The following is a 14,720-nucleotide window of genomic DNA, read 5'->3' on the forward strand; positions in this document are numbered from 1 at the left end:
CGAACAGAATAACAGCAGGGAGCAAATTTAGATGCCATAAGCAGAAGGGTTAGATGCTGTTAGTTATATCTACCGAGTTTGGTGATGATGCGCAAATTTGTGAGAGAGGAGATAGGAAATGAAAGGAGACAGACAGACACAACACACTTTTTGTGTCGATACCACTTATATGGGCATAGCTTTTGAAATATTTCGTGTAAATTTATTTTGTTTTCCTTCGTTCCGTTTTACATCTCAGCTGCGGCAGAGTATGAGGCTCGATACTGAGCTGCACCCGTCATTTATGGAACTTTACGCCAAACGAATTCCACTCTTAAGCCTGGAAAAGTGGTCTTGAATGTTTTGGGATAGACACAGAACAGACACGGCAGTGAATGCAGACAAGTGTAAACTCCCTCACAGACAACAAACAAAGACCTCTTTCTCAAGTTGCAGGTAAACAAATGCACCAACATGAGATCCAAAATATGGAATAAGTGTAACCGCAACCCAGCCCATGATTTGAACAGCAAACAGATCAAGCAATACGAACACATGAAAAAGTCTTGCCAATATGGAACTTGGTGAAGGCTGTAAATTCCAAATCCACTGATTATAAGGTGTTCGGGTCCACTGCCCAAACTTTCGTTGATCTGTGGAACTTCTCACAATAAGCATTGCTTGTTACCACGTGATCCAGACTGACTGCATGCCTCAACTTCTTTGTTCCTCGTTTCTCACGTCAATGGAACTGCCTTCCAGCGACCGTTCACTCCCATTCTTCCCTCAAGAGGTTCAAGCAGGCAGTGCATCACCACCACCACCACCCATCCTGGCTCATGATATTTACTCTTTACCTCCATTAACCCTTCTTTACCAAACCCTCTTGTTAGTTTAAGTGTTTTCTGTCTCTGTCTCTGTCTCTGTCTCTGTCTCTGTCTCTGTCTCTGTCTCTGTCTCTGTCTCTGTCTCTGTCTCTCTCTCTCTGCTATTTCCCCGTTTATTTATTCCCTTGCTGACTTTGCACAATTGTTGTCTCACGATGTCACTATCGGTTCAAGCCTGCTCTTCCATGAGCCTCTTGTGACGAAAAATTGGCACAACTTTGGTCGGCTATGCCACATCAGGTCAATCACCCGAAGAGGGTTGATTGCTATTCCATACTATTGTAGATCCGATCACTAGGCAATACCACAATCAGCAGAACCTCTGGAGGTGTGAGCCTCGTGTCACTGAGAGTCCCTATATGATATAACAGTAGTGACAACTTGCAATTAGAAGCCATATTATCCATCGAGCATGGCGCACGAAACCTGCGCCCATTGTATGTGAAGTGTAATGTGTCCATTTTCGAATCAACCTCTTTCTCTCTGTTTTTTTATGATACAATGTCAAGGCTCGTATGAGAGAACACAGAATGCATAACAAGGGGAGCAGGAGACAAGAAGGACGGGAGAGACATGCATAAAACAGTGGGGAATTGGCACATGAGGAGATCTGTGGAAGGGAGAGGAATGGGGCGGGACACACGGGGTAAAGAAGATGGACATGACAAGGACTTTCAGGAAAGAAAACAGGGAATATGAAGGAGGGAGGTGGGTTTGGGGTGGATTAATGGGGGTAGAAAAGATCATGGTTTTGGATGGGGGAAGATAAGAGATGGTGGTGAACAGCTGTTTTGAAGACCTGGAGGGAAGAGTAGAATCGAAGAGCGTGTGGGAGTTTGTTCCAAAGGTGGGGGAAAAAATAGGAATGAAAGAATGAAGGTGAACAGTGATTCTTGATTTTGGTAGTTTTACGAGAATGGGGTTGCTGGCGAATCTTGAGTGCTCTGCGAGAATATTGGCGGGACAGATAGCAGACAGAGCGGGGGGGTGGGGGAGGGGGAGACCAGAGAGGAGAAGGTAGAAGGCAGAAAGACCAACGACCTGCCTACAGTGAGAGAGTGAGAGACCCAAAGACTCAGTCTCATCAAGAGAGATACCAATGATCCTAAATGCCTTGGTTTCCACAGCGTGAAGCGGAGAAAGGTGAATGGCGGGAACACCAGCCCAGGGGTGAGAGCAGTACTCCATCAGGCTGCAAATGAAAGCATTGTACCTGGTCAGTAGCTCAGGTGTGCCCCAGAAGGACTTTGCACGACAGAGGAGGCCCAGCCGACGACTGGCTTTGGAGGCTAGCTTGGAGATGTGACTTTCCCAGGAAAGATCATGGCAGATAGTAAGGCCTACAAGTTTGAATGAAAGGACTTCTTCAAGAGGATTGTTGAGAAAGTTTATGGGTGGGGGGCGGGGGGGGTTCCAGACGGTCTTTTTGGAGAGATGTAGTGAGAGTGTGAGAGTTGTCAGGATTGAAAGACATGTTCCACGTGTTGGACCAGCTTGTGATTTTATCCTGATCTTGAGAGAGTGAAGAAGCTGCTGCTTGCCAATGTAAGGGATTAATGATGGTACAGCAGAGGATGGAGTCCTCAGCAAAGTGATTAAGAGAATTTTCCAGAGTGTTGATGAAGAGATCATTGATGAAAACGAGAAAAAGCACTGGGTCTGGAACACTACTTTGAGCCTGGACAGAAAGAGGGGATGAGAGAATTCCATTTAGGGCCAAGTGTTGACTGTGCCAGGAGAGGAAGTCTGCGAGCCATGAGTGGAGATGGCCTTGGATACCAACGGAAGAGAGTTTGGTGAGCAGAGTGCGGTGCCAGACTATATCGAAAGTACACAATATATCTCGGGAGACGGCTCTGATATCACGTCTGGTATTCATGACCTGCATCTATTTTGGGGAAAGCAGATGCAGCATATCCAGGGTAGAGTGACCTTGTCTGAATCCAAATTGATGATTGGAAATCAGGCCATTGGAGAAGAGGAAGGATTCAATATCAGAGGCGATGATGGATTTCATAATCTTGCTGATGATTGGGAGAAGGCTGATTGGTCTGTAGTTGCAGGGATCTGTTTTTGCACCTTTTATACAGAGCGCTAATGTTTGCTGATTTCCAAGCAGATGGCAGATAACCTTGAGAAAATTATAGGGTGAATAGTATCGAGAGAGGGTCAACAAGAGCAACAAAACAGGTTTTTAGGACATGTGGGCTGATGCCTTCTGGACCGTTTGCAGAATCAGTCGAGGTTAGATAGCAAGCTCTCCACCTTGTCAGGAGGAAAAGGATAGATTCCAGGGATAGTTGGGTGCAACTGGGTCAGGTGGGTACAGAAAGTTATGTATTTCGGACACAAGATTTAGAAGAAACATCGAGTTTAGGCATTCAGCCTTTTCACATGCAGTATTTCACATGCTATGCAGGCATTTGAGATAAGGAAGGGATTGGTGGGGGAACATGTACCAGAAACAGACTTGACTTGATGCCACCAGCATTTGGAGGAGGGAGACAGGTTTGAAAATTCAGACTTGAGATTTGAAAGATGTTGTTTCCTGGCTCTCCTCAAGGTAGACATACACTTGTTCTGAGCTTTGTGGAAGGAACTGAGATTGCCTTCAGTAGGATTTGCCTTCCATGAGGTGTAGGCAAGTAATTTCAGGAGAACTGCCTCACTACAAGGTTCAGTGCACCATGGGCGGGAGGAAGGGTAGGACAACCGAAGACGAGATGGGATAAATCTGTGCATGAGGGCAGCAAGTTTCTTTGAAAGAATTCCCAGGATGAGTTGATGTCGGAGGAAGTAAAGATTAGAGACCATTCTAGAAGTTTGATGGCTGCTTGAAGTCCCTGCCAGTTGGTTTGAGTGAAATGCCAGACTCAACGGTGCTGAGGTGGTTTTCCAATAACAGCCAGAGAGATGTCCACTTTGACAAGCATGTTGTCAGATGAACCCGCTGTAGCGGAGGAAGAACAGCAGATATTTTCAGGGAAATTGGTCAAAATTAGATCCAGAAGAGAAGGGGGACCGTTTGTTGAGATCTGGGTCAGGAAGTTGATAGATTGTGTCAGTCCCAATGATTCATAGAAGTCTTTTGCTGAAGAGCCATGGCATGTGAGGGAGGTACCCACACCCAGCCAACTAGCATGATGACAACTGAAGTCACCACATATGAGGAATAGAGAAAGTTTGGATGAGAGGATAGAAGTTGGTCTATGTTTTAGGCGAGCGAGGTGTAAATGGAGTCATCACTATTTGGTGGACAGTGCTGAAAACATGTGTGTATGTGATCTTTCACATGTGCTGAAAACATGTATGTGTGTGTAATCCTTCACATGTGCTGAAAACATGTATGTGTGTAATCCTTCACATGTGCTGAAAACATGTATGTGTATGTAATCCTTCACATGTGCTGAAAACATGTATGTGTATGTAATCCTTCACATGTGCTGAAAACATGTATGTGTGTAATCCTTCACATGTGCTGAAAACCTGTATGTATATGTAATCCTTCACATGTGCTGAAAACGTGTATGTGATCTTCCCATGTGCTGAAAACATGTATGTGTATGTAATCCTTCACATGTGCTGAAAACATGCATGTGTGTAATCCTTCACATGTGCTGAAAACATGTATGTGTATGTAATCCTTCACATGTGCTGAAAACATGTATGTGTATGTAATCCTTCACATGTGCTGAAAACATGTATGTATATGTAATCCTTCACATGTGCTGAAAACATGTATGTTTTATTAATCTTCCCATGTGCTGAAAACATGTATGTGTATGTAATCCTTCACATGTGCTGAAAACATGTATGTGTGTGTAATCCTTCACATGTGCTGAAAACATGTATTTGTGTGTAATCATTCACATGTGCTGAAAACATGTATGTGTATGTAATCCTTCACATGTGCTGAAAACATGTATGTGTATGTAATCCTTAACATGTGCTGAAAACATGTATGTGTTGTGTAATCCTTCACATGTGCTGAAAACATGTATGTATATGTAATCCTTCACATGTGCTGAAAACATGTATGTTTAAGTAATCCTTCACATGTGCTGAAAACATGTATGTGTATGTAATCCTTCACATGCACTGAAAACGTGTATGTGTATTTAATCCATCACATGTGCTGAAAACATGTATGTGTATGTAATCCTTCACATGTGCTGAAAACATGTATGTGTGTAATCCTTCACCTGTGCTGAAAACATGTATGTGTATGTAGTCCTTCACATGTGTTGAAAACATGTATGTGTATGTAATCCTTCACATGTGCTGAAAACATGTATGTATATGTAATCCTTCACATGTGCTGAAAACATGTATGTTTAAGTAATCCTTCACATGTGCTGAAAACATGTATGTGTATGTAATCCCTCACATGCGCTGAAAACGTGTATGTGTGTGTAATCCTTCACATGTGCTGAAAACATGTATGTTTATGTAATCCTTCACATGTGCTGAAAACATGTATGTGTGTGTAATCCTTCACATGTGCTGAAAACATGTATGTGTATGTAATCCTTCACATGTGCTGAAAACATGTATGTATATGTAATCCTTCACATGTGCTGAAAACATGTATGTTTTAGTAATCTTCCCATGTGCTGAAAACATGTATGTGTATGTAATCCTTCACATGTGCTGAAAACATGTATGTGTGTGTAATCCTTCACATGTGCTGAAAACATGTATGTGTGTGTAATCCTTCACATGTGCTGAAAACATGTATGTATATGTAATCCTTCACATGTGCTGAAAACATGTATGTTTAAGTAATCCTTCACATGTGCTGAAAACATGTATGTGTATGTAATCCTTCACATTTGCTGAAAACATGTATGTGTATGTAATCCTTCACATGTGCTGAAAACATGCGTTTGTGTGTAATCCTTCACTTGTGCTGAAAACATGTATGTGTGTGTAATCCTTCACATGTGCTGAAAACGTATGTGTGTAATCCTTCACATGTGCTGAATACGTGTGTGTGTGTGTGTGTGTGTGTGTGTGTGTGTGTGTGTGTGTAATCCTTCACATGTGCTGAAATCATGTATGTGTATGTAATCCTTCACATGTGCTGAAAACATGTGTGTAATCCTTCACATGTACTGAAAACATGTGTGTATGTAATCCTTCACATGTGCTGAAAACATGCGTGTGTATGTAATGTCACTTCCGGTTCCGGGTTTGGAGCGTCGACAGGTATCGTTCAGGGCTCTCTGTTGACGATCTCAAAGTTAAGTTTCTGGTCATTATCTTTCCCGTTTTAACTGTTTATTCTCTCACTTCCATGTTACTGTGTGTTCCGAGTTCGGTTTTGTTTCAAAAATCGTGCTATTTTGTCGACTTTGTCTTACCGGACGCTTGAGGCCTACCCTTGAGGCTTGAGGCCGACTGGTTCCCCTCGGTGTACGATCGTGTTTTGTTTTTTCTCCCCATTACCTTCAATTTATATCTTCCCCACTTTCCTCACATCCCGCATCCCCTGCAACTAATCACTCTATTTCTTATCTTAAAAAAATAAACGCTACCTTTCTCCTTCCTCAATCACGACTCTCGATTCTTCTTCCTCCTCTTCTTCTTCTACTCTTCTTCTCCTCTTCTTCTTCTTCCTCGATATTTTCTACAACACTTCCATGACCTAATCTGTTGAAAACTCTCTCGAACATTAATAATAATAATAAAAACGATCTCTTATAATTAATGCTTCATCTCCCTCTTTCACACGTGTGGTACTCTTTACTGTATCATAATGCACTAGTCTTCTACTCTTTAAACAGATTGCTCTCAATTCGACTTTTCCTTCATTCCTTGCCTAAAAAATCCAATTGTTATGGCGTTTCTTCTCTCCATTCTCTGCTTTCGCCTTTATTGCATCCATCAAGAATTGTGTTAAATTGCATCTCTGACCTAAAACTTCTTAAAACCCCAGTTTGCCATGAATGTTTGCTTTCCATCAACCATTCTTTTTTTCCAACTTCAGTGCCAACTCACCCCTCACTCTCAAAGCAACCATCGCACTCTTCTCCCTCCAAGACTCCTTCTCACCTCTCTCAAAAACTCCCCCCTCATCTTTCTCCCACCATTCATCCCCTCACTCATCCTTCTCAAAGTTTCCCCCCCCTCTCATCTACAAAGCTGCCTCCTTCCACTACCCTCTCACCTCCATCTCTTCACTCCACTCCTCAAATCCTCAACTGCCTTCTTCCCCCTCTTGTCCCCCCTCTCACCCAGTACCACAGAGCCTTTTCTCCTCCTCATCTGGCCCCCTCCCCTGGCTATTCTTCAATCCCCCACACTCTTTCAACAACCTACCCCCTCGTCCCTTGTCCTACCCTCCCCTCCCCCCACCCCCCTGCACCAAAATCCTCCTCCCCCCCCCTCTTCATTAAAAGTGTGGACCTCAAATATCCGGGGCCTTTGCTCAAACCTTTAAGATCTTTCCATACAGGTTGCCACTGACAAACCAGACATAATCTGCCTAACAGAAACTTTCCTCCCCAAAGACGTGTCTGACTCCCAAGTATCTCTCCCTGATTACTCCCTCCTCCGGTATGACAGACCTGAGCCTCGTCCTGGTGGAGGAGTTGCTCTCTTCATCAAAGACTCTATTCCTCACTGTTGATGTGGATTTTTTAAACCCAATTTGTTGTGATCGTTGTCCTCCTGAAGGATTCTAACTGGCCGATTGTGGAATCCTATTTGACTTCAGACAGAGTTTAACGCTTGTCCGATTTGATTATAAAATCCTACAAAAAAAACCCTATCGACACTGATAAAACTGATGTCCACACAAGTCCTTCCTTGTGAAACAATTTATTTCCTAATTATACACCATACACTTCTCATCCTTGTACAATGAACTTAAAAATCCCCATTTGTTTGCAATATTATTTGGTTCTATTTCATTTATTCTTACTTTAGTTAACAGTTAGACCAACCCGATTCAATTCACTTCTACATTACATCAGAGAGTTTTATTCTAACTTGGTACTTGGTCAGTTCCAAGGAGTATGAGCCACTGAGAAACTATACTTCCTCACGTGCTCGTACTCCAAACTTTTAGATTTCAAAGCATTTTATACTTCCATGAGAGAAAGGTTGGGGGATATTCACCCAGACTGTAGACATGTCCTTTAGACGAAAAGCTACTTCGTACATTTTCTAAGCAAAGGTTCATTTATCAGCTCGGTCACTCTGCTCCGGAACAACACATTTCTTATCATTTAGGGCAAAAGTCTTTTGGCCAGAAATGACAGCCAATTCAATTTGCAGCATAGAAGTTACATTTCTGAAACTCCATTTGCTGCAATTTAAAATACATTAATATAAATTTTTCCCCCACCCTCCCCCGTTTTTTTTTTTTAAGGAAAATTTGAATAATTTTTCTTACACATGATTACCATGTCCCATTCCTGAAGGAGAAAAGATTTCCATTATTCAAGTTCAATCAACAATGGCAGCGTGTGCTCATATCAGAAAATGAGTGAGTTTCCATTTAATTTATGGCCTGTTCATCAGCATGTCACACATTGGAAACATGCTACCCGAAGTCAGAAGATAAACAGATCAGGGTGTGGATAGAGCGGCACCCAACGGGAAACACAATCGAAGCACTCCTTGAGCTGAGGAGAAGGTAGATGTGGGCAAGTACAAGTTTGGGCCAGACACTGGGTTGAAGGAGCGCAGTGTGGAATTCCAGGCCTGTCGTACATTGAAGCAATCACAGCAAGTTCACGATGTATTTGCAGAGTGGCAATCGAGAGTGTGGCTGAGAACATTCCTCCATGCAGGCACCACACAACGCTGACGTTAAGACTTTGCTCAACCTTCTCCTCAGTGGGTTTTTTCTTTCTTTTCCCACATTGCTCCATCTTATCTCCTCAGGAAGGGGAGGCATAATCATGTGTTGAATGCTCAATCACCCAAATCTGGCTTCTCCCATCATCCAATCTTTGTGTGGAAACTTCATTTAGATGAAATCGTACATTGCTTCAAAGACTGCTTTCAACACTCCGAAACAAACAAAGCATCAATTAAACACCAATCAATAAACGTCATGGGCACATGTAGTTCTACAAGACTAACAAAGATTGTTATGGAAGCATTTAACTTGCATTATATGTCATATCAATATTTTAATCCCTTTCCTTGTTATTTCCCAAAACACATTGCTAAAATATACAGAAATCCCAGTTGTACGTATTCTCAAAACATCCATCTCATTTGCTATTTCCATCGACATTTTAAATCTCTGACATTTCTCCATCTATCCACTTCTCTCTCACCAAAACAGCAAACATGCTGCCATTTTTCCAACTCACATACACAGATCATCTATCACTTCCTCCGACCTTCTCAATTACGAATCCATTTTCTTTTATCAAAACAAATAAATCATTTTAAACAGTTGTTCAAAAATTGTCAAATCACTTGTCAAATCTGTTATCAGGCGAATATCATTTATATTGCAGCTCAAACACTCTGTCTACACATGCAGCTTCACCCTCCACAATCTTTATCCCAGTCTTGGAAAAGCATCTTAAACTTCAGACTAATAAACATCCAAACTCTCTTAAACAACTTTTTGGTCAAAACAAAATATTTCCTTTTAAAATCCATAAATGAAAAATTTAATCTTCAGCATCTATCCAATTAAATCATGAATTTACCTTGACTGAATCGATCAAAGGGTTACACTGGGTTTTTTGCCATTGCCTTCCCAGCACAAGTTCAGGTAACCTCAACATTCGCAGACGAATAAAACAATATTTCAACGTCCATCGGAGGGAATCATCTATTATCTGTGAATTGCCCCACGTGCTAAACATCATCAAATCATCAAATCATTAAAATCATTCCAAATCACGTTTCTACATTTAAATCAGTATATCCACATTCACAATTGTTATTTCACAATTTATTCAAAATCCCGATGGTTGTAAAATAAAACTTCAACACTTTTTCCTAAATGGACTTCACTTTAAACATTCAGTAGAGAGGGTGCGCCACAAACACCAAGGAACGAGGAACAGGAAGTTCTCTCCACATCCAGTGGGAAGAAAAAGGAAAAAAAACTCTGACAGGCAAAACCCACAGTTTGCATTACTCTGTCATGGCTTCAACACATACACTAAACAGCATTGCATCTCATAGACTCACGTGTGATCACGTGACAAATACCAATCACATTTCTATCTCATCCTCTTGAATCTGCATATGAATCGAATTTCACACCTAAAGCAAAGGCTCGAACAAAGACTCAGTGTAACGATAGGCCACCCCCCACAGATCGAGTGGAGGGGGTCTCACACAGTGTAGTTTGCGACCTTCGCGTGGAAATACAACGCCAAGAATGTATAACATGCCATTTCAAACAGACCCACAGCTCAACTCAGCACGAGTTAAAATATCGTCAAAATCCCAACAGAACACGTTTCATTGCAGTGAATATTGGAATCGCACAAGTTTCATTTTTTTTTTTACTCTCAGGAACACATGCATCTCAATGCAAATCACCAACCATGCTCCCAGCCGGTTAATCATCTCCTGCACTCTACAAAACGTTTCATGCAAATCATTGCATTTACAAATCCGTAAAACCTCCACACAATATAATATAACAACCTCACTGCCAACAAACTTCCAGTGAGTTCAATGAACAAAAAGTAACTCTTATAACTCTTACAAACAGGAAACTTATAATATTTATCTATTTTAACCCTATCTCGGCGTCTCAGCCGTGTCCTCGGCCATCTCTCTCACAGCCGGTCCGTATCAATGCAAACATGTGGTATGTCGCTTCATCATTCCCATTTAATTACGCATCTGGCTCCTTAACAAGCCTCTTCTTGTCATCTGACTCCTCTTCTTCTCCAGCACTTTTCTAAAACAACTACAGTACTTATCGTTTACTTTAAAACGGATTCCCTCCGCCGGATCCTCTTCTTTCTCTCAATAAAATTATCCAACAATGAACTTTTTTTTGTTCGAAATGCGTTACCTGCTGAGAGCGCTCTCCCTTACCTTCGCTCAAGCACTTGTCGTTCCTCCAGGCACTACCTCCAGCAGATTATGCACCTCCGGTCACGAGCACCGCACCAACGTCGGTTCGAATCCGAGTCACGGCACCAACTGATGTGGATTTTTTAAACCCACTTTGTTGTGATCGTTGTCCTCCTGAAGGATTCTAACTGGCCGATTGTGGAATCCTATTTGACTTCAGACAGAGTTTAACGCTTGTCCGATTTGATTATAAAATCCTACAAAAAAACCCTATCGACACTGATAAAACTGATGTCCACACAAGTCCTTCCTTGTGAAACAATTTATTTCCTAATTATACACCATACACTTCTCACCCTTGTACAATGAACTTAAAAATCCCCATTTGTTTGCAATATTATTTGGTTCTATTTCATTTATTCTTACTTTAGTTAACAGTTAGACCAACCCGATTCAATTCACTTCTACATTACATCAGAGAGTTTTATTCTAACTTGGTACTTGGTCAGTTCCAAGGAGTACGAGCCACTGAGAAACTATACTTCCTCACGTGCTCGTACTCCAAACGTTTAGATTTCAAAGCATTTTATACTTCCATGAGAGAAAGGTTGGGGGATATTCACCCAGACTGTAGACGTGTCCTTTAGACGAAAAGCCACTTTGTACATTTTCTAAGCAAAGGTTCATTTATCAGCTCGGTCACTCTGCTCCAGAACAACACATTTCTTATCATTTAGGGCAAAAGTCTTTTGGCCAGAAATGACAGCCAATTCAATTTGCAGCATAGAAGTTACATTTCTGAAACTCCATTTGTTGCAATTTAAAATACATTAATATAAATTTTTCCCCCACACTGTCCATGCACTGCCCTCACTCCCCCACACCCCCAGGAATACCTCTGGCTACAGCTTCCCCTCCACTCCCACCTCATGACTATATGTGTACTGTACCGTCCACCTTACAGTGATGACTCCATCGACAACTCACTATCCGAAAACATGGACCAACTTCTATCTTCTCATCCAAACTCTCTCTTCCTCATATGTGGTGACTTCAATTGTCATCATGCCAGTTGGCTAGGTGTGGGTAACTCTCTCACCTGTCATGGCACATCAGCAAAAGCTTTCTGCAACTCCTTGGGACTGACTCAATCGGTCAACTTCCCTACGTGGATCTCAACCAATGGTACTCCATCTCTTCTGGATCTGATTTTGACAAATTTCCCTGACACTATCTGCTGTTCTTCCTTCGCTACAATCGGTTGTTCTGACCACGTCCTTGTCAAAGTGGACATCTCTCTGGCTATTATAAGAGAACCACCTCACCGCCGTCGAGTCTGGCATTTCACTCAAGCCGACTGGTAGGGTCTCCAAGCAGCCCTCAAACTTATAGACTGGCCTCCTATCGCTATTTTCTCCAACATCAACTCATCCTGGGAATCCTTTCAAAAAACTTGCTCTCCTTCTTGCACAGATTTATCCCCTCTCATCTTCAGTTGTCCTAACCTTCATCCCACCCTTGGTTCAATGAAGCTTGTGGTGAGGCAGTTGTCCGAAACAACTTGCCTTTGCCTCATGGAAAGCAAACACAACTGAGGGCAATCTCAGTTCCTTCCATAGACCTTGGAACAAGTGTGTATCTACCCTCAGGAGAGACACAAAACAACATCTTTCTCATCTCAAGTCTGAACTCTCAAACCTCTCTCCCTCCTCAAAATCCTGGTGGCGTCTAATCAAATCTGTTTCTGGTGTATGTTCCCCCTCCATCCCCTCCCTTACCTCAAATGGAAGCACTGCTGATACCGCACGTGAAAAGGCTGAATGCCTAAACTCGGTGTTTGCAGCTAAATCTTGAGTCCAAAATCCATCACTTTCTCGACCCACCCTACGCGGTCACACCCAACTGTCTCTGGACTCTGTGTCCTTTTCTCCTGACAAGGTGGAGAGCTTCCTGTCAAACCTCGACTCAGATTCTGCAACCGGTCCAGACGGCATCAGCCCACGTGTCCTCAAAACCTGCTCTTCTGCTCCTGCTCACCCTCTCTCTGTTATATTCACCCTCTCATTTGTTCAAGGTCATCTGCCATCTGCTTGGAAATCAGCAAACATCACTGTCCTGCACAAAAAGGTGCAAAAACAGATTCCTGCAACTACAGACCAATCAGCCTTCTCCCAATCATCAGCAAGGTTATGGAATCCATCATCGCTTCAGACATCAAATCTTTCCTTTTCTCCAATGGTTTGATTTCTGATCATCAATGTGGTTTCAGACCAGGTCACTCTTCCCTGGATATGCTGCTTCTGCTCTCCCAACAATGGATGGAAGTCCTCAATGCCAGGCAGGAAATCTGAGCCGTATCCCTGGACATATCACATGCTTTGACACAGTCTGGCACCCTGCCCTGCTCACCAAACTCTCTTGCTTTGGTGTCCAAGACCATCTCCACTCATGGCTCGCAGACTTCCTCTCCTGTCACAGTCAATGTGTGGCCATAAATGGAGTTCTTTCATCCCCCCTTCCTGTCCAGGCTGGAGTTCCTCAAGGTACCATTCTGGGCCCTGTTATTTTTCTGGTTTTCATCAATGATCTCTCCGACTCTCTGGAAAATCCTCTATATCTCTTTGCTGATGACTCCACCCTCTTCCGTACCATCGGTCATCCCTCAGACCGGCAAGCAGCAGCTTCTTAATTCACTGCAGATCTGGATTTAATCACAAACTGGTCCAACACGTGGAACATGTCTTTCAATCCGGACAAATCTCACACTCTCACTATGTCTCTTCGAAAGGACCGTTTGGAACCCCCCCCCCCCATCCACTTTCTCAACAATCCTCTGGAAGAAGTCCTTTCTTTCAAGCTTCTGGGCCTCACTATCTGCCATGACCTTTCCTGGGAAAGTCACATTTCAAACCTCGCCTCCAAAGCCAGTCGCCGACTGGGAATCCTCCGTCGTCCAAAGTCCTTCCTCAGCCCACCTGAGCTCCTGACCACTTACAAAGCTTTTGTCCGCAGCCTGATTGAGTACTGCTGTCCCCTCTGGGCTCGTGCTCCTGCCTCCCACCTTTATCGGCCTCACGCTGTAGAAACCAAGGCATTTTGGATCGTCGGCATCTCCCGCATGAGGCTGAGTCTTTGGGCCTCTCACTCTCTCACCGCAGGCTGGTTGTGGTCTGTCTTCTACCGTCTCCTCTCCAGCCTCGCCCCCCCCTCCGCTCTCTCTCTCTCTGTGATTTGTTCGCACCACATTTCCGCAGGGCGCTCAAAGTCCGCCAACAACCCCCTTCTGGTAAAACTACCAAAATCACGAATCACTGCTCACCTTCACTCTTTCATTCCTCTTTTTTCCCCACCTTTGGAATAAACTCCCTCACTCTATTCATTCCCATTCTTCCATCCAGGCCTTTAAAACAGCTGTTCACCACCACCTCTTATCATCCCTCATCCAAATCCTCGATCTTTTCTACTCCCGATAATCCACCCAAGCCTACCTCCTTCAAATTCCCTGCTTTCCTTCCTGTAAGTCCCTGTCATGCCCATCTTGTATTCCCCATGTTCCTTGTCCCATCCCTCCCCCTTCCACAGATCTCCTAATGTCTCTGTTCCCCACTGTTTTGTCCTTCCCTCTCTCGCCCCCCCCCCTTGTCTCATGCCCCCCTTGCTGTGTGTTTTGTGTTAGTCTCATACGAGCCTCGACAAGGTATACAAAAAAAAAAATCCTTCACATGTGCTGAAAACATGCGTGTGTATGTGATCCTTCACTTTTCTATTTTCATTAAATGTCTCATTAACCACGACGTCGACCATAACATGTTGTTAACCAATGTTAATTGTATCACTTGGACT

Source organism: Eptatretus burgeri, chromosome 8 (assembly GCF_056783735.1).
Source record: "Eptatretus burgeri isolate ZD-2024b chromosome 8, Ebu_testis_v1, whole genome shotgun sequence".
NCBI lineage: Eukaryota > Metazoa > Chordata > Myxini > Myxiniformes > Myxinidae > Eptatretus > Eptatretus burgeri.